This window comes from Eptatretus burgeri, chromosome 7 (genome assembly GCF_056783735.1).
Source record: "Eptatretus burgeri isolate ZD-2024b chromosome 7, Ebu_testis_v1, whole genome shotgun sequence".
Lineage (NCBI taxonomy): Eukaryota > Metazoa > Chordata > Myxini > Myxiniformes > Myxinidae > Eptatretus > Eptatretus burgeri.
In genome coordinates this window covers 21,833,951-21,855,166 of record NC_140967.1, presented here as the reverse complement: position 1 = coordinate 21,855,166, position 21,216 = coordinate 21,833,951, and the positions used below count along the sequence as shown (strand labels likewise).

Genomic DNA, 21,216 nt, shown 5'->3' with positions numbered 1-21,216 from the left:
ATATATCACCCATCCACACACCGGATACCATCTATCTATAACTAGTAAAGGTGCCAGTCTTCGACGGGCGTCACTGGCAACATATGATAAAAAACAGATAGCATGAATGTATTTTAAACAATATATTATATCATTTTTATCCATTGATTTATGAGGATGTTCAATGTCACTGTTAGGATCAAGGCTTGGGCTTGGACTTGGGGGGGGGGGGGATGCTTGCAACAGAATTTTCATCAGAGGAGTGACTTTAGGAGTCTTCATATTCCTTGTTATTATTGGAATCTGCCATCACGATCGAACTCTTACTTGTGAGACGGTTGAAGAAGTACTTTTACGGAGCTGTAGACTCAAGGCTCACTGAAGCACTGAAGGCTCGAAGGCTATTTCTGTCGGTTCAAATTTCAAGGATCAAGCGGCCATTGTTCAACTCAAGTTGAGTTGCCAGATTTTTATGTGCACGTGCACATAATCCCGCACCCACCTGGAAATCCCGGTATCCGCAATCCCGGTGCTCAATCCCGCACCCACCCGGAAAAGACCCAAGTACACTGTCAGTACGCACCTCCACACTCAAACGATGATCATGGTTTTGGGTTTAACCCTAACTGACCGGGCGATACTTTGTTGGCAGTTGGTCCGGCTGGGCAGCCGGTATCGGTCGATGAAAATTTCAAAACGGCAACCATGTTAACCAAAACGGCAACAACCAACCAAAACGGTAAAAAAAAAGCAAAGAAATACTTTGTACTGAGTCAGAAAGTCATGGTTTTGTGAAGAAACTACGGCACATGGAAACTGCAAATTCGTCAGGTATGAACTCAACTGTTTTCTCCCCAAATGGAGCGTGATTCTATGAGCCGAACTCATCTTCGTGGTCCTCTAAAAAATGGGAAACATTTTTATTTCTTTTTTGTGCAATAATTCCTCCCATTTTGCAAATGGAGAACATGAACTGTTTAACTACCATAATGATCAAAACGAATTTTGAGGGGCCTCTTAAGGAAGACAATAATATCATTACTATATATGTCAAAGCTTGTTTCATTTCATGCAGTAACAAAAATCTGATGGTGGAACAAAAAAATGGGCGTGCCGAAATATTAATATAGATTCCAGCAATGTGTGTGTGTGTGTGTGTGTGTGTGTGTGTGTGTGTGTGTGTGTGTGTATGTGTGTGTGTGTGTGTGTGTGTGTGTGTGTGTGTGGGTGTGTGTGTGTGTGTGTGTGTGTGTGTGTGTGTGTGTGTGTGTGTGTGTGTGTGTGTGTGTGTGTCTGTGTGTCTGTGTGTCTGTGACTGCTGTCTCTCGACAACCAGTGGTCCAATCTAATTGAAACTTGCCAGGTATATTGCTGGGGCCCTGTGGATGTGCCTTTTGAAGGTTTGATATTAATCGGACAAGTGCTTCCCAAGTTATGGCCATTTATTTACCAACCAATGACATGACACATTGCTGCGTAGGCCGGTGCGTGGCCAGCCGACGATGACGTCACAGCCCGTGCCGGTTACATGGCAGTGAATGTCATGGCAAGCAAAGACAGGGAGGTAAACTTGATCTTAATTTATATTTTAATTAACCCTGAGTGTGGTTGCCGCAAGAACGCGAGAGCGAAAGAACAGCCTATGTGGTTGTCGTTTCTGGCTCGCGGTTTGAAAGTTTTTTTTTTGCACCTACGGGCACGCACTTGTTCAACACCCATCCGTATACCATGTCACCCATCCGTGTGGATTAATGTCTCTGCATTAATGACGCACTTTCCTTTCAAGCTGTTCATGAAAACGGATTGTTGTGGCAAATCAGATCTATGTACCATACCATGATTTATAAGGACTCGAAGCACCCACAATGATGGACGGACGCACGCATGCAGGCACGCCAAGATCGAGCTCCATATATATATATATATATATATATATATATATATATATATATATATATATATATATATATATATATATATATATATATATATTGTTGTGGTTACCAAATTCGCAAACCACCATTCAGGTCCCTTAGGTGAGGTATCTCGGTAAGTACATGTGTAGTTAGGCCCAAACCCGTTGTCTAGTGGGAATACATGTCATTCATGCGTGCTGCGACTCTTCAGGATAGCCGTTTTTCTTTTACTATCTTTATTTTGGACCAACCGCCATGATTACCACCACAATCACAACATCAACCACCAACCACAACGCCGCTTCACCACAACCGCCACGACCTTCCCGTCACACCTCGCAACCGTAGCATCGCCACCGTTCTTGCCCCGCTGTGGGTACCGGTGTTGGACTCGTGCAGGGCGCGCGTCGAACAGCGTGTACAAAATCACGGATTTTGTGCTTCAAAAACGGATCAAAAACGACACACGCCCACTTTTTGCCGTCCAATCGGTGAGCGAGGGGCGAATTGGCCCCGCCCCCAGGGCGATCGATATATGCAAATTTATGGATCAAAAAGCCTTCACGCCCACTTTTTCTCGGGCCAATGGGGAGCGAGGTGAAAGGTCGAAGGGAGGGGGTCAAAGATGAGAGGGCGAAGTTACGGGGCGGATAAAAGGACCGTGTTCGTCAGTCAGAGAGTCAGGAGAGTCCAGAGGCGGAGAGTAGGAGAGTAGGAGAGTCGGAATCAGAGAGTCAAGACTTCGCGGGCGGTGGAGCTGCTCGTCGTGTGCGTTGGAGTCGGAACGGAGGGGACGGAGCTGTGGAAAGGCGGCGACACCAGACGAGGGGGTGCTCGCGTCGTGCAGGAAGCTGCACCCGAGGGAGGCCGACAGCGCGACCTGGCCGAGGTGGAGACGCTCGTCGCGGGATAATAAAGATCCTCTATACCCCGAGCATCAGCAACCCCCTCCTGTTTCCCCCCGCGCTGAGATAGTGCGACCAAGGGGGCCCCTTTCCCACCCCCTACCAGACACCGCCCGCGAGGCCCGCGGAGTTGAGGCGCCATCGCCGCTCCGCGTCTCATCACCAGACGGGTAGGCGCGACCCGGTCTCGGCCTCAGGCCCACCTCATCCTTGAGGGTATTCTTTCCTTGGTTTTGGGTATGTGTTGTCGGCGCCGTCTGTGAAGTAGAATTGTATAAGTGTTGCCGTGTGCTCGGTAGTCGGTATTAGCTCTGCATTGTGTTTTCGCTTTTATATTTGCTTTTTGTGTAAATTGCATTGTGTCTTTTCTGTGTGCTTTTGGTGGAATTGAATGTGTGCTTCCGTGCAGCCGCGAAGAAATGTGTTTTGTGTTGAACTGCCTCCCGCTTCGGGCTTCGTCATTTCTCCCATTGAATCCTCATCTTGCTTCACGTAAAGGGTTGGTAGTGGGCTGAATACGCCCGATAATTAATCGAACCGTCGAGGTCGACGATAACACCGCTCGGTTATTCTGATAGTACGGAACGGGTCGCTATGGCCCGTGTCCGAAGTCGACCTGCGGCGAGGTGCGATCGCCCGGTCTACTCCTCCGCGTGGGTACTTAGGTAGGTCGACTTGGCGAGCAACCCTATCCCACGCGGGGGCTGGGATTGGCTCGACCGCGGTGAGACCGAAGGTCCACCCGTGACTGGTTCCCGGCGCAGTCCGAGAGGGTCACGACTGGATTGTCCGTCCGTGGGCGACGTGCCGCGATTCGAGTTACGTGGCCGCCAGCACGCGGCGGCGCGAAGCTGCAACACTGGTGTCAGGAGTGGGATACAAATTCATCGCCTCGCGGCACTGGTATCGGAGAACAGGAAAACGGGCTCTCCTGTCTCCAGCTAAATTCACGGGAATCGGTCCAGGGGTGAGAAGTTTACCCCCGATTCCCTCCAAATTACGAGCGAGCGAAATTAACCCTTTAAGAGAAGCAAGATGGCGTCTCAAGGCGAGCGGGAGCCGGGGGTATTAGAAATGTATATGTGTAGTAGTGTAGAATCCATGGTCCAGGATGGAATCCCCGAGCAGGAAATGTTGATTGTGCAGGAACACGGACTCGCCCAACTGAACCCAGAGCCCGAAATGGGTGCGGCAGCGGCCGCAGTGTATGACACCTCCCCCCCCCCTCTCCACCAAAACCCTTCCCCAACCCTTGCCGAAACGGCTCAGCTGAGTGCATCCAACATGGCCCAGCTATGCGCCATGCTGGCGGCAATGACAGCAAGGATGGATGCAAATACAAACGAAATGAAAGGCATGAACGAAAAGATGAATGCGGAAATGATCGAAAAAATGGATGCAAATACAAACGAAATGAAAGGCATGAACGAAAAGATGAATGCGGAAATGATCGAAAAAATGGATGCGAATATGAAAAACGAAATGAAAGGCATGAACGAAAAGATGGATACAAACACAAATGAAATGAAAAACGAAATGAACAAGCAAATAAACGGAATGGAAGCAAACATGAGAGAAGAAATGAAAGAGCTGCGGGGTGAGACGCAGAACATGGGCCGATGCCTGCAGGCGGGCATGAAGGCCGTGACAAAGGAAATAATAATAGTTGAGACAAGGGAGGTAAAGGGTGAAGAGGTGACCGAGTTGGCAGAGACACGGGAGACAGAAAAAATAGAGGAGAGACAACACGATGAAGACGGGGTAAGTGACGCACACACACACACGGAGGTAGTGGAGGACAATGGGGGTGAGCTCGCGGAGCGTGTAGAGACCCAGTGCGAGCAGCTGGATGGCCTCCTCCAGGAACGAGGGGAGGGAGTATGCCCCCTTGAGGCGAGTCACGACCAGGTGAGTTCGGTCGTGCTTTGCGAGGTTGGGGGGAGGAGTGCTGCGAACGGGTGCACGGAGAGCTTGGGGGGTATAGAGGCCCCGGAGACCCTTGTGGGGACACAAATCCCCAGTGTGGTTGTCCCTGTGTGTGTGGTGCAAGGTGTGAGTGCGTCCCCGTGTGTGGAAGCGACCCCGTGTGTGAGTGGTGTGGTGGCGATGGTGCCGGAGTGCGTGCTTCCCAGCACGCCGTGTGTGGATGAGGCACCGCGGGTTAGTGCCCCCGCGTGTGTGGATGAAACGGCCAGTGTGGGTGAGGCACCGCGGGTGAGTTCCCCCGTATGTGTGAGTGAGGCACGGAGTATGGATGAGACACCGCGGTTGAGTGCCCCCGCGTGTGTGGATGAGGCACCGTGTATGAGTGTCGCCGTGTGTGTGAGTGAGGCACGGTGTGTGGATGAGGCACAGCGGTTGAGTGCCCCCGCGTGTATGAGTGAGGCACGGTGTGTGGATGAGGCACCGCGGGTGAGTGCCCCCGCACGCGTGAGTGAACGGCCGTGTGCAAGGTCGCTGTGTGCAAAGGAGACCGTGTGTGTGAGAGAGCGGTATTTAAGGGAGATGTCGGTTGGCATGCGGGAGCACGCAGCCGCGTCTCCCGGTGTGAATGTGATGGAGTGGACTGTGTGCGTCGTAACACGCAGGTATGCGTGTGTGGAATGGACACGGAGACGGCGACAGAGGAGCGAAAGCCGAGTAGCGGCTGTAGTTGTTTCGAGGACCGTGCCGGGTTCACCCAGCAGTGAGCACGAGGTTCGTGCTGTGCAACGCACGAGGCCACCACGTGCTCGCTTGCGAGGGTGAAGTCCCGGTCCGGAAACGCCAGCGGTGGATTTGCCGATCCCGCGGACGGACAAAGTTTAGGCAGGTAAATGGATTTGGACCGGACGGGTTCTCCACGCGATCGTGTGTGTTCAGCTCCAACGGGCAAAGCACATGTGTTCGCGTGGGGAAGCCCTCGAGACGTGGGGCTTGTGTTTTTTTTATGCGCACGGTGACGCCATGGCTGCACGTGGGGTTGGAATCCGGCAGGAGGGGTATCTCTGCCGGATGGTACCGTCCAAGGAGGGACGAGGAACACGTGCAGCTGCATGACGTCACGGGCAGGTGCAAAGTGCGCGAGTTGCCGCGCAGGTGCTGCGCATGAAAAAAGAAAAAAAAAAAAAAAGCAAGCCTCACTTTCGGGTGCACAGGATTCCTGGGCAAGGGGTGGAAGACCCCCTTGACCCTGGGCACAGGATGAAAACTAGTTAGGGGGAAGGGTTAGCTTAGTTAGACCGACTTCATGGGGCAGGGGTAAGTCCTCATGGAGTCCGTGGAATGGATTAGTTAGAGGGATTGTAGCCAGATTTAGGTTGGGAAATAAAATGAATTTTTGAGTTTGGAGACATGGACAGACTTGTGAGTGTGTAGAGTTGACGTAGTTTAGCTACGTAGTGTTAAAAGGAACGTGCTACTAGTTTAAGGGACGACGTGGGAGCACGAGTTAGTTAGGGGAGGTAGTTAGGAGGATGGCAGAGTTCAGCGGTGAGTGTGTTGAAGAGTTGTTGGTGAGTTATGAGGTGGAGGCATGTGCTTGGTGAGTGAGTGAGGCCAGCGGGTCTGTGTGTATGGAGCGAATGGGAAATGCATGGTGCGATGAGTGATTGGGGGGAGGAGTGACTCCCGCCCAAGGGACCCCGGGGTCAGAGTAAAGTGAGTTAGGGGGTTAGTTAAATTACAAATTGGAGGTCGTTTTGTTGTTGGTGGGGAAGTAGGCTCGAAACCCATTTGGAGGGGTGCAGGAGCCCTGTTGACGGGCTTGGGAGCGTGGCTGCGAAAGGTGAGTATCGCTGAGTGGGTACCCCGGGCACCAGGCTAGTCGGCCGCGGTAGGCCATGGGCCCATGGGGGGCCGGGATAGCGTAGTGGGCACGGGTGCGCCTGCTTGGTGCGGGGGCCCGGGGCGCCATTAGCCGCGTGGGCAGTGTTGTGGGCACGGGTGACCCTCGGAAAGGGGCCCGGGAGGCCGGCCTGCCACGTGTGCGTTTCAGGGGAGGTGCCATGGGGGGCACTCCCCGGTGTTAGGGAGCTGGTAGGCTCGGAGGCAGTGTAGTGCCCGGGGGTGCCATAGCGGGAGATTCGGCAGAGGGTCGTGCCTGCCAAAGGGAGCCACGTGTCCCAGCCAGGAGACCGTGTGAGGGCACGGAGAGAAAATTGGGGGGCGAGGCCTGAAATTGTGAGGACACCAACATAGGCGACGGGAATCTGGGTTGTTAGAACCAATAGTTTAAGCGAGAGGCGCTTGTTGAAAGCCCCGGGGTAGTTTAACTTAAATGGTTAGGGTAGATTAGGAGATGTACCCCTCCGCACCATCCATCCCCTCGCTCTCGTTGTGGGCCGCTGGACCCACTTTGGTTATAGATCGCCGAACTCTGGGGAGGCCATTCTGAGGCTTCGTTGGGCCTCGACACAGGGCGTTAGCTCTCCCTTATTCCCCTCCGGGAAGGGAACGTAGGGGTTGGGAGTAGGCTAGGTGACAGGATAGGTTAGCCGAACAAGGACAATAAAGGGGGTTAGGGGACGATTTATAGTGGGGAAGTAAAAATAAAAACAACAAAAAAATAAGTTGGGGCTAAATTGGGGTTTGACAAATTAAGGGAGTGGGTATGTACAGTGACAGGCAAAGGCAATAGGTGGGAGGGAGACAGGTAGGTAGGTTCGAGCCCGCCTTCCAAGTGGCCAGCACCACCGCACTCCCTCCACCAACTTCCACTGACGGCAAAAGCTGGCCAGCTTCATCTGCTGGCTGTGTGCTGCCAGGCCTGTGCCGGCCGGATCATCTGCAGCTGTGGTACTTCAAGGCCTGTGCCGGCCAGTTCATTTGCGGGCTGTGTTTGCCTGCTGCCTTTGCCATGCCATGCCCACTGCCCACGTTCACCAGCCCCGTTCAATTTTTGCTTTGCCCCCCCCCCCCTTGTTCATTTCCATGTGCGCCAGGATCCGCAAGGCAACAGTTTGCAAGCTGCAAGAACTGCCCTGTTGGCAGCTACAACACGGGCCTGCAGTGGCGGTCCGTGCCCCGTGTTTGTGTCCATCCATCCATTCGTTGTGCTCATTGCGTGTGCCACTTGAGCTGGCACGGAGACTGCGTTTGTGCAGCCCATGCACCGTTGTGGTTCACTGCGTGCAGTTCAAAAGGGAAGGCCTTGGACTGCGTGTGAGCAGCCAGCCACGTTCCCTGTCACCTGCATTGTTTTGAGCCAGAGACTGCATGCGGGCAGCCTGGCTCCCTGCTAACTGCTTTCTTTTTGCAGAGTCAATGATCGTGGGCCATGGTTTAGTGTAAAATTTGTAAGTTAAGGTTAAGATGTACTGTAAATATGAGTGCGCCCCCGGCATGTATGTCCTAGCGCCGGCAATTTTATTTAAGTCGTCCGTGTGAGTGAGTTTGTTTAGGTAGCTACGCAGCCCTCAGGTTATTTATTTTGGGGACACGAATACCATGAATGTCGCACTCAGGGATCCGTAGGTAAAATGTACTAGGGGAAAACTACACATTATGGCACACGAAAATTTGACGACTCGGGACGAGTCTGTAAAAAGGGGAGGGGGTAGTGTTGTGGTTACCAAATTCGCAAACCACCATTCAGGTCCCTTAGGTGAGGTATCTCGGTAAGTACATGTGTAGTTAGGCCCAAACCCGTTGTCTAGTGGGAATACATGTCATTCATGCGTGCTGCGACTCTTCAGGATAGCCGTTTTTCTTTTACTATCTTTATTTTGGACCAACCGCCATGATTACCACCACAATCACAACATCAACCACCAACCACAACGCCGCTTCACCACAACCGCCACGACCTTCCCGTCACACCTCGCAACCGTAGCATCGCCACCGTTCTTGCCCCGCTGTGGGTACCGGTGTTGGACTCGTGCAGGGTGCGCGTCGAACAGCGTGTACAAAATCACGGATTTTGTGCTTCAAAAACGGATCAAAAACGACACACGCCCACTTTTTGCCGTCCAATCGGTGAGCGAGGGGCGATGGCCTCGCCCCAGGGCGATCGATATATGCAAATTTATGGATCAAAAGCCTTCACGCCCACTTTTTCTCGGGCCAATGGGGAGCGAGGTGAAAGGTCGAAGGGAGGGGGTCAAAGATGAGAGGGCGAAGTTACGGGGCGGATAAAAGGACCGTGTTCGTCAGTCAGAGAGTCAGGAGAGTCCAGAGGCGGAGAGTAGGAGAGTAGGCGAGTCGGAATCAGAGAGTCAAGACTTCGCGGGCGGTGGAGCTGCTCGTCGTGTGCGTTGGAGTCGGAACGGAGGGGACGGAGCTGTGGAAAGGCGGCGACACCAGACGAGGGGGTGCTCGCGTCGTGCAGGAAGCTGCACCCGAGGGAGGCCGACAGCGCGACCTGGCCGAGGTGGGAGACGCTCGTCGCGGGATACAAAGATCCTCTATACCCCGAGCATCAGCAACCCCTCCTGTTTCCCCCGCGCTGAGATAGTGCGACCAAGGGGCCCTTTCCCACCCCCCTACCAGACACCGCCCGCGAGGCCCGCGGAGTTGAGGCGCCATCGCCGCTCCGCGTCTCATCACCAGACGGGTAGGCGCGACCCGGTCTCGGCCTCAGGCCCGCCTCATCCTTGAGGGTATTCTTTCCTTGGTTTTGGGTATGTGTTGTCGGCGCCGTCTGTGAAGTAGAATTGTATAAGTGTTGCCGTGTGCTCGGTAGTCGGTATTAGCTCTGAATTGTGTTTTCGCTTTATATTTGCTTTTGTGTAAATTGCATTGTGTCTTTTCTGTGTGCTTTTGGTGGAATTGAATGTGTGCTTCCCGTGTGCCGCGAATAAATGTGTTTTGTGTTGAACTCGTTTCCCGCTTCGTCATTTCTCCCATTGAATCCTCATCTTGCTTCACGTAAAGGGTTGGTAGTGGGCTGAATACGCCCGATAATTAATCGAACCGTCGAGGTCGACGATAACACCGCCGGTTATTCTGATAGTACGGAACGGGTCGCTTGCGGGCCCGTGTCCGAAGTCGACCTGCGGCGAGGTGCGATCGCCTGGTCTACCCTCCGCGTGGGTACTTAGGTAGGTCGACCCTATTTGGCGAGCAACCCCATCCCACGCGGGGGCTGATTGGCTCGATCGCGGTGAGACCGAAAGGTCCACCCGTGACTGGTTCCCGGCGTTAGTCCGAGAGGGTCACGACTGGATTGTCCGTCCGGTGGGCGACGTGCCGCGATTCGAGTTACGTGGCCGTCAGCACGCCGGCGGGCGCGAAGCCGCAACAATATATATATATATATATATATATATATATATATATATATATATATATATATATATATATATATATATATATATATATATATATATATTGGAATTACCCCCCATCCCCACTACTTAGAGATACCTATCCAACTCAATTTTAATATCCACTTTACTGTCGACACTACCTTTACAGGTAGACCATTCCATGCGTTCAACACTCTGAGTGAAAGACCCGTCTTACTACCATCCAAACTCACCTCTTTTTCACTCTGGTGACCTCATCATGCTTCTCATTTCCAACTTCTTGCTCCATCCCTCACATCTCACCTCCCAGTCCACATCCCACATCTGCTAACTCTGTCATGTTTCTTATTTATTTGCCACCATTTGAATATATTATGCCTTACTCCATCATTCCATCATGATGGACAGGATTGTTATCACAATCATTAGGGGGGCAATCAATGAATTAATCAATCAATAGTTAAGTGTTGTATACAGGGGGCTGCAAAAGTAGGTATACAGTAATGAAAACAAGTGCAGTCCTTACTGTATACCTACTTTTGCAGCCATATATATATATATATATATATATATATATACAGTACTACCTGTGTTAGAGAGTATCACGGGTCAGCTGAGGATAACATGTATAACTTGCAGGGTCTGGGGAATTTGAGGGGCGTCAGTAGAGGTATTGAGTATCATACAACCATTGCGTATTCCATTGGCTTCCAGCCATCGCTACCTTCTCCATTACTTGCTGGAACAATGTCAGCCTTTCATTTTCAACGTGAACACGACACATTTCACATTGTTTAGGAAATAAACACCGGACCTGCTGGGTCGCAAACTACAAGGTAAGTGCTTCAAGAATGCTTTTGCAAACCCACATGACCATTTCCCCCCACCCCCTTTTTGCATCGTCATCTGCCATACTGTCTGTGTTAGGTAGGTTGTGGGGAGGGAAGTGCTGTGGATTCATATGATATAACAAGTTTTATTTCTTCGAATATATCTGTATACAGGACAGTACAGTGTTGTACAGTATGGACATTATTGTGTGGTCGCGAGACTACCGTTATTGTCAGGTTTTCCGTCTGTTTGTTTGTATGTAATGAACTGCTCTGGAGGACAGAGGAGTCAACCGATTTTGATGAAACTTGACTGGTAGGTTCATACCAGGATCTAGTTGTATGCTTTTGAGCGCCGTTGCTATGGACGCCACCGTTGCCTAGCAACGGGACTTTGAAATTTTTGAAAAAATCCGAAAAATATTTTTATATTATATCGGCTTCCGCGCTTTTATGTGCACTATAAACAACCTCTTTGTCAAAAAATTTCAGCCCGATCCGTCAAAAACTCTATGACTGGTATGCAATTATATAGCGACCAACCATGTCGTCTACCGGCTTGTTGTTAGTTCCTCTACGACGGATTCGAGATGGAGTCGAGATGAGTGGTTAAAGCCATAACGATGTCCCTTCAGTCAGTCAGGTAGTAAGTCAGTGAGACCTTCCTCCAGGCAATGGGTCCATTACCATTTTTTGTGTGGTTTTTTTTTTCCTATTCCTCCGAGGTGACTCAACGGATCGTTTTGATGCTTGGCATGATGATCCCTGACATCAATGCAGAAAAAACTAATGGAGCCATGAAGAAAAATTCCATCCAGGCCGTGAGATAATGAACTGATTAACTCAAAATCTAATCGTAATCGATGTTTCTATGACAATCACATATCGCGAGGTTCCGTCATCTCACAAGATTGTGAATTAAATGTAAAAAAAACAATGTTTCATCGTAGTTTAATTTTAACCTCTGAATTTAACCTTTTAATTTAATTTGATCTTAATCACAATTTAATTTAAACTCTTCATTTAATTTAACCTCTGAATGTCAATTAATGCCCTCTTGCTTTGATGAATGGGAAAGAAAGGTTGATGGGAGGACAAAGAGTTAGGGTGTGGGTGGAGGGCAGAGAGGGGACAGTCCTTCTAGTCCTTTTTTCATCCCTTTTAGTCATTTTGAGACCCTTTTGACACTTCAGATGCCTTGATACCCTTTGGACGAAAATTACTAAATTGGAATGCACCCTTTGGACCTTTAGAACTCATAGACCTTTGAAACTATTAGGCCCCTTGAGACCATTAAGACCCCTTCAGACACTTTAGACCCTCTAGACCAGTGAGACCGCTTCGAGCTCTTGAACCTTCAGATCTTTAAACCCCTTCGACCTTTTAAGACCCTTTAGACACTTAATCTTCCGAGACCATTTTAGACTCAATGCTCCCGTTAGACCCGATAGACTAGTTAGACCCTAAATACATTTGGAACGTATCCTTTAGAACCCTCAGACCTTCAGATCCCTCATGATCCTTTAAACTCCTGTAGACCACTTACACCTGAATATATTGTTACGAATTTGGGAATTTGATTGCACACAACATTCAGGTTCCTTTAGTCAGTTATGTCGATAAGTGCTTGTTCCCTGGATAGTTCACCTTCCATTGTTTAATGGGCAGAAATCGATTAAGTGCGCTGCAAGATTCAATTTAATAGTTAGGGAGCGATCATGACACAATGAAGACGTCCTCCCCCTCTTCTGCAAAGAGGAAGAAGAGCCCTCCCATCCCGTGATTCATGATGTCAACAACTCCCTCCCACCCGTGGTTGAGCAGGGGATGGAGCACGAGGGCATGAGTCACGCCGGGAGCGGGGGAGGGCGCCGATAAGAATAAAGAAGAGACCCTCTGCTTTGTTCGGGATGGCGTTTTCAGTAGTAGGCCTTCGGGTTCTGCTTGGCTTGGGTTAGGGAGGAGGCTTTTTGAAGGCTTTCTGCTTTGGCTTGGCTTTTAGTAAGCTTTTTGCTTCGGCTTGGCTTTTCAGCAGACCTTCGGGTTCTGCTTGGCTCGGTTCGCTTTTTGGGCTCTGGCTTGGTTCGTCGAAGAGAGTCGGCTTTGTTCATCGGAAGAGAGTTGAGCTGGTTGCTCGGCTCGGAGTTCTTGGTTCGTGTTGTGAGAGGCTTTATTCATCGGAAGAGAGTTGAGCTGGTTGCTCAGCTGGCTCTTCTTGGTTCGTGGAGCTCTTTGTTCTCCGCTTGGTTCCCAGCTTGGTGCGACTCATCGGCCTCATCTTGGAGGCGGTTCTTCAAGATAGCGACGCATTGACGGGAAGGATTGGCGTGTCATCTCACCAGCACATGTTCGGAAGCACGAGAGGATTCGCTGGAGCTCGGGAAGGATCGCGGCTCATGGCGATTGGAACCAGCTCGCTCTCGCTGGAGCCCGGGTCCGAACAGCTTGAAGACCACACGAGGTGGAGAGGTTCGAGATAGGTTCTGGGTTTCAGCTCATCTGTCCTCTGAGCTGGAGCCCGTTATTAAAGGCGGCAGTCACCATTTCTTGGGTGTGTGTGTGTGTGTGTGTGTGTGTGTGTGTGTGTGTGTGTGTGTGTGTGTGTGTGTGTGTGTGTGTGTGTGTGTGTGTGCGTACGTGTGTCCGTGGGCCCGTTTAATAAGTAGGAAACTGTTAAAGGCCCAGTCACACCTTGACGTTTTAGCCAGCTTATGCCGATTTTTGCAAAATTTTTTGTAAAATGCTGGAACACGTCGAATACGTTATCGTTACGTTATGTATATGTTAAGACCATGCTGAAAAACACTGCCATAAGTGGTAGTACGCTGGCTTTATATGTTGAACTTTTGGGTTTTCCTCAAATTTTTTCATGCTTGAAATTTTACGACGTATGCTGGCGTATGACTCACACGTTCCACTACGCTGGCCATAAGTTGGAGGGACGTTATGCGATCGTTGACACACGTTGAAACACGTTACTTGTAAGTTACTCACTCATAAGTCGAAACACATGGAGGTAATGTTTAGCGTACCCGAAACTTATTTCTAACCTATGAGTAACGTTTTGTAAGCACGCTACACGAACGTTGTTCACACTTTGCAACACGTTACTTGAAAGTACTACTACTACTACTACTACTACTACTACTACTACTACTACTACTACTACTACCAACATCGACATTACTAAATTCTCTCGAACTACTACTACTACTACTAATAACATCGACATGACTAAATTCTCTCGAACTACTACTACTACTGCTACTACTAACATCGACATCACTAAATTCTCTCTAACTACTACTACTACTACTACTACTACTACTACTACTACTACTACTACTGCTGCTACTGCCTCTGCTACTGACATTGACATCTACTCAACATGGAGTCTGGAACACTGACGGGTTCCTCTTGTGAAGCCCATTTGTATATACCAATTCCCCTAAACGCTGCCAATACGCCAATATACGATAGCTGTAAGTTAGAAACACGTTCAGTAAGTTCTGTGGTCGTCCGGAAGACGTCAATCAAATTCGTCTGCATATGCCAATGTGCGTTTGAGATACGTTACACATAGGTTCAAAGCACACTACTCATAGGTTCAAAGCACGCTACTAATATGTTCAAAGCATGTTACTCGTAGGTTAAAAATTAAGTTTCGGGTATGCTAAACATTACCTCCACGTGTTTCGACTTATGAGTAACTTACAAGTAACGTGTGGCCGACGTGTGTAAACGATTGCGGAGCGTGCCGAGAACTTACGCCAACGTATGCGGAACTTGTGAGCTATACATTGAGTACGTCGTAAAATTTTCAGCATGCTTGAAATTTCACGACGTACTAGATGCACCACGTAATATGCCAGCGTACTTCATTGTTTTTCATCGTGCTCCTAACGTATACACAACTTACCCATACCGTATTCGACGTGTCCCAGCGTTTTAGACACATTTTTCATATGTCGGCATACGCTGGCTAAATCGTCAAGGTGTGACTGCGATGTTGACACTTCCAATTTTCAGGCGGTTATGATTTAAATCGGCGAGCGGCAGGTTTTTAACAAAGAACGCCACGAGTTCGTCGGCGATACGTGCAGCGCACTATGACTAAGTTAAACTATCGTTGGGCATAGGTTGTGAACGCCGACAACAGGCTAAGCATTCGTTGTTATAAGTTATCTTAAACACAACGAAACGTTCTGTGCCCGTTACTAATACGTTATGCATGCGACCAACACATTATGAATACGACCAAAACTTAAAAAAAAAAACCTCAAAACTTCAGCGTACGCCAACGTTTTACGTGCGTTTTTATACGTTGCCATTCCTGGCTAAAACGTCAAGGTGTGACTGGGCCTTAAGTGCTTTGTGTGCTGTAAATGATTGCATTGCATTTCGTACAGTCGGTATAGTTCTGCTCTTACGTGCTTCCCTAGTTCCCCATTATTATTATAATTAATAAATACCCCAATTGTTAAATGTTTTCAGCTCGTCGTGTCGATTCTTTCATTGACTGAGCATTTCGTGTGTTGGGACTTAGAAAGCCATTGGTTTGCCGTGAAAGGGGGACATTCGGACCGACTGTTCTCGGCGATTAAGCCGCTCGGAATCGTGCACGGGACAGGCTCGCTTAAGCGGCTTGTTTCGTACGAGTTCCGTCGATGGTGAAATACCCCGGTAGTTGGATCACGTGGGTATTTAGGTAAATTAAAGATTGGCAATCGACCCTACCCCACGTGGTCTGCCCATTGGCGTATTTCGGTTCTTGCACAAGGACCCGTCGGCCTCGGAGTTATCCGGGCGGCGATCTATATTCCGGGCGATCAGTCGGGCCGACTCGACTTGCGGCTCCATCAGAGCGGTCGGTTCGCTGCACGACGCCCGGCACCGTAACAATATATTTGGCCTTGAAACTATTTAGACCCCTTGAGACGCTCACACAATTTAAACCACTTTAGACTCCAACTACTATTGGAACATACCCTTTAGACTTTTAGACCGCATAGGCCCTTTAAACTATTAGGCCCCTTGAGACAATTAAGACCCCTTCAGACACTTTTGACCCCTTCAACACGTTCGACCCTCCAGACCAGTGAGAGCACTTAGAGCTCTTGAACCTTTCGACCTTTAAACCTCTTTGACCTTTTAAGACCCTTTTAGACTATATACACCCATTAGACCCTATAGACCAGCTAGACCCTAAATACATTTGGTACGTACCCTTTATAACCCTCAGACCCAGAGACCTTTAGACCCCTTATGACCCTGTAAACCCCTATAGACCCCTAACACCTGAAGATATATTTGGCCTTTAGATTATTTAGACTCCTTAAGACCTTTACACCATTTAGACCTCTTAGACCACTTTGGACTCCAACTACGATTGGAACATACCCTTTAGACCCCTTAAGACTTTTTAATCCACTTCGAAATTTGAAGACTCCTTTTAGACCTTGTAGGACCCCATAAAGAACACATATCTCGATTTTATTTTTATCCTGAATAAAAGACCAATCTACAGTAGAAATTGAAGGTTTATATCCATTGCCAATTTTAAATTATGACCTCGAAAATGACCCATAACGATGTCCTTGTTGTTCTTGCTATCATAGAAAACGAGGGGAAGCCATGTTGTCAACAGGACTCAATGTTCAGGGTTGGGAGATCAGACACATCCTTTAGACCCTATTAGGCCTTTAAATACTTTTGTCACGTACACTTTAGACCCCTTCAATCCCACAGACCTTGAGACCTCTTATGACTCTTTCAACCCTGACAGACCCTTTTCCCCTTACACCTGTATACCCTTTTGACCTTACACCTGTTTCGACTCTTTAGACCTTTTTGACACTTTCAACACTTCAGACCCTACAGACCATTTAGGTCCTTTAGAACCGAAGTACTATGGGAATATACTCTAAATCCCTTAGATCCCACAGACATTTTAGATCTATACACCCTTGTGACACTTTAAATCCCGAGAGACCTTTTCTACCTTTACACCCTTGAGACCAGTTAAACATGTAGACCTGTAGATCATCGGACCGTCGGACCATTTCGACCCCTTTAGACCTTTTCAACACTTCTTCTTCTTCTTCTTCTTCTTCTTCTTCTTGTGTATGGCAGCTTGGCTGCCGGGTAGCTATCATTATATTGGGGTATGGCTGTGCTGCTGATGCTGTGCCCCTCTACCAGTACACTAGTACTCATTTCACTGACCTGGGAAGGATGACAGGCTGAGTCAATCCCACCTGGTGTTAATTCATCGGTAACAAACGGGGCTCAAACTCAGGACCCTAATATCCCAAGCCAGCCACCCTAACCGCTAAGCCAACACCAGGCTTTTTCAGCACTTTAGACCCTTACACTGTTTAGACCTTTCGACCATTACATCCTTTAGGGTCTTTCGAGCCTTACATCCTTTAGACCCTTTAAAATACACCAGACCCTTTTAGGGTCTAAAGGAGTGTCAGGGTCCTTTAGCTGTCCAAAAACTAATGGAACGTTTTTCATCAATTCATGATCTGGTGTGTGTGTGTGTGTGTGTGTGTGTGTGTGTGTGTGTGTGTGTGTGTGTGTGTGTGTGTGTGTGTGTGTGTGTGTGTGTGTGTGTGTGTGTGTGTGTGTGTGTGTGTGTGTGTGGTCGTATGGCAGCTTAGCTGCCGGGGTAGCTATCATTTCTTGAAGCGCAACAGTGTCGCTGATGCAGTGCCCCTCTACCAGTGCACACACTGGAACTGGTACTCATTTCGCCGACCTCAGAAGGATGACAGGCTGAGTCAACCCCCTGGTGTATTAATTCAGTGGCCGACCGGGGCTTGAACTCAGGACCCTAGGATCCCAAGCCACCACCCTAACCACTGAGCAAACACCAGGCTCATGATCTGCTCATCCCACATAGTTTTCACTGCACGAATACAATCGTGTTATCAGGCCTTTGAGCCCCCATAGACTCCTCAGTTTCCATCAAATCAAACTGAAAATCAACTTTATCACCTAATGGACCCTGTAGTGACTCATTAATTTTTCTTTACGTTTTGCGAATAGTGGTAAGGAAGCAAGCGTGTGAACATTATTCGCCAATCAGTGGGGTCCTTTCAGATGGAGAAGTCCAGAGACACCCGGAGACTTGTTTTTTAACAGTCAGAACTGCTGTGAAGCTCAAATCCGCTGTTTAAATTTTGAGGTTAAGAGTTTGTAGAGTGTATCGCATTTTTCAAACGTGAGCAGAAATTTAAAAAATGAAATAAAGTTACGAATAGCGCCCAGAGAAGTCCGGCAGTTCTGGCTTGAATTAAATCTTATGCACATCTCATGTAGATGCCCGGAGAAGTCCGGAAATCAAATAAATTAATGAAAGTTACTGCCTGGAGAAGTCCAGAAATTACATAAATTAAATAAAGTTACCGCCCCAGAGAAGTCTGGAGATGCCGACTTCAGAAACGAAAATTTGAGTCACTGTTCAAACTCTTAACCTCAAAATTTAAACTGCGGAATTGAGCTTCACAGCAGTTCCGACTGTTAAAAAAAAACAAGTCTCCGGGCGTCTCCGGGCATCTCCGGGTGTCTCCGGGCATTTCCCGACTTCTCCAGGCATCTCCTCACTTCTCCCGATTCCTCCGGACTTCTCCGGGTGTCTCCGGGTGGTATTTAGTATGACACCTTTCAGAGAGCCAATCAGCGTGGCAGATACGGAAGAATCCACACAGAGAGCTCGTCTGACGACCGGATTAGGAGCCAGATATGTGCTTTGCCTTGCAAGACTTTCTTATTTTATTCACGAGTCACTCAACGCGTGAATAAACTGAGAAAGTCTTGCAAGTCGGAGGTGGGAGGAGGAAGAGGAATGGGCGGGATGGGAGAGGAAGGGGTAGGGTGGGAGTCCAGAGGGAGAGTGGATGGGGTGAGAGTACGTTAGGAGAGTGGATGGCGTGGAAGTGTTTCGAGGTAGTGTTGTGGGGTATGGATCTGGATGGAGAGTGGGTGGGGAGTCCAGAGGGAGAGTGGATGAGATGGGAGTCCAGAGGGAGAGTGGGAGGGGTGAGAGTGCGGAGGGAGAGTGGATGGGGTGGGAGTACGTTGGGAGAGTGGATGTGGTGGGAGTGCGGAAGGGGTGTGGGTGGGGTGGGGTCTGGAGGGAGACTGGGTGGGGCGGGAGTCTGGAGGGAGAATGGATGAGGTAGGGGTCCGGAGGGAGAGTGGATGCAGTGGGAGTACGTTGGGAGAGTGGATGGGGTGGGAGTGCGGAAGGGGTGTGGGTGGGGTGAGAGTCTGGAGGGAGAGTGGGTGGGGTGAGAGTCTGGAGGGAGAGTGGGTGGGGTGAGAGTCTGGAGGGAGAGTGGATGATGTAGGAGTCCGGAGGGAGAGTGGATGGGGTGGGAGTGCGGAAGGGGTGTGGGTGGGTGGGGGTCTGGAGGGAGACTGGATGGGGTGGGAGTCTGGAGGGAGAGTGGATGAGGTAGGAGTACGGAGGGAGAGTGGATGGGGTGGGAGTCTGGAGGGAGAGTGGGTGGGGTGGGAGTCCGGATGGAGATGAAGGGGTGGGAGGATGGACCAAGCATTGCTCGGCCATGCCGGGTACCTTTACTATCATATTAAATAAGGCAATTCTATGTATGTATGTATGTATGTATGTATGTATGTATGTATGTATGTAGCTTCAAATATATATATATATTTTTTTTTTTCTGAAAATCATAGAAAGAAAAAAAAGCAGGACTGGCCAGATCACCAAATTTTCTCTTTTTCTCTCCCTCTCGCAAGGGGTAGATGACCTGCCAACGCTCCCGAAGGGAGTGGGTGTTTCTCGTGCACAAAATTCACAATATTACTAAGTAGACTAATATTTAGTTGTTTAACAGTGTATATTTATGTTTTCAGGTTAACATTACACTAATATATAAATATATTTATATATATATATATATATATATATATATATATATATATATATATATATATATATATATAAATATATTTATATATATATACACACAGTATGAACTGGATGGATATCATTCTAGTGTCCAAGGAAGAAGTGCATCTACCCCAGAATGAGTACTCAGCGTGAGATGCATGTAAATGGTGTGAAAAAAACATCGTGCGATCGCATTTTCGTTCGATTAGGTAAAAAAATTTAGCACCTGCACCCCTCTTGGATTATGGTCAAAAAAAACATATATATATATATATATATATATATATATATATATATATATATATATATATATATATATATATATATATATATATATATATATATATATATATATATATATATATATATATATATCGCACTATACACTGTAAAACAAATATATATATATATATATATATATATATATATATATATATATATATATATATATATATATATATATATATATATATATATATATATATATATATATATATCGCACTATACATTGCAAAACAAATATATTGTTTCGGTTGTGGAAATCGCATTACACCATAAAGAGACCTTAGATCAGTTATGACAATAAGTAATTGTGTAGTTAGCCCAAACCCATTGTATAGAGGGAATTTATGTGATCCATCCGAGCTGCGACGCGTTGAGTTAGCCATTTTTCTGTTCTATCTTTTATTTCAAACAAACAAAAACCACCAACGATGCTCGTGGGCTTTTCCCGCCATTTTCCCCACGCTTGGTGTGAGGGAAGGGGGAAGGGCTGCTCGCCGCCGATTGGTGGATGAACAGCGTGAGGCGGTCGGGGTGAGGGAACGCCCCTTTTCGAGAACTTTCTCGAGGGAGGGTGGAGCTGAAAACGGGGTGGAGCGAAGGACGGAGCCCCGCGCTATAAAGGACGGACACGGGCGGGGCGCATCCTCTCTCTCTTCCTCCACTCTCTTCCTCCTCCTCTTCCTCTTCGCTCGTCTGCAGTGGTAGTCTTTTGTCACGAGAGCTTTTTGTCGTCCGAGTCTTGAGTCTCTTCTCGTCTTGGCCCTCGTCTTCGAGTTCCTGTTGTGTTGGTCCTGCGCTCGCGGTTTGGCGGGCGACCTATCCACGGAGGCACGGACCGCAGACGCGACAGCGCCGGTTGTGTGGTGGACCCGTGCGTCCGAACGAGGAGTGCCGGAGAGGGTTCGCCGACCGCGAGAGTAGTCGGGGCCAGGCGCGACCACGCCGACGGACGTGGGAGAGAGACTCAACGGCCCACAGGGAAGTCGCCACTTTGCTTTTCCTTTGGGTTTGTATAAATGACTGTAGGTGGCACCTGTCTCCATTAAAGTAGTATTGTTTAAGTGTTGCCGTGTGTCGGTTTTAGTCATGGTATTTCTTTGGCTTATCGTTACAACTGTGCTTGACTTGCTTTATTGTACATGATTATTGTGA

At 48.5% G+C, this 21,216-nt stretch overlaps 1 long non-coding RNA gene across 1 annotated transcript in view; it reads left to right on the top strand.

Moving 5' to 3' along the window:
* The first annotated feature begins 10,773 nt into the window (after positions 1-10,773).
* Positions 10,774-21,216, top strand: part of LOC147022812 (uncharacterized) — a 33,267-nt gene continuing 22,824 nt past the window's right edge. Inside the window, exon 1 of the long non-coding RNA XR_015059708.1 lies at positions 10,774-10,862. This is a non-coding gene — a long non-coding RNA (uncharacterized LOC147022812). The remainder of the gene's footprint in view (positions 10,863-21,216) is intronic.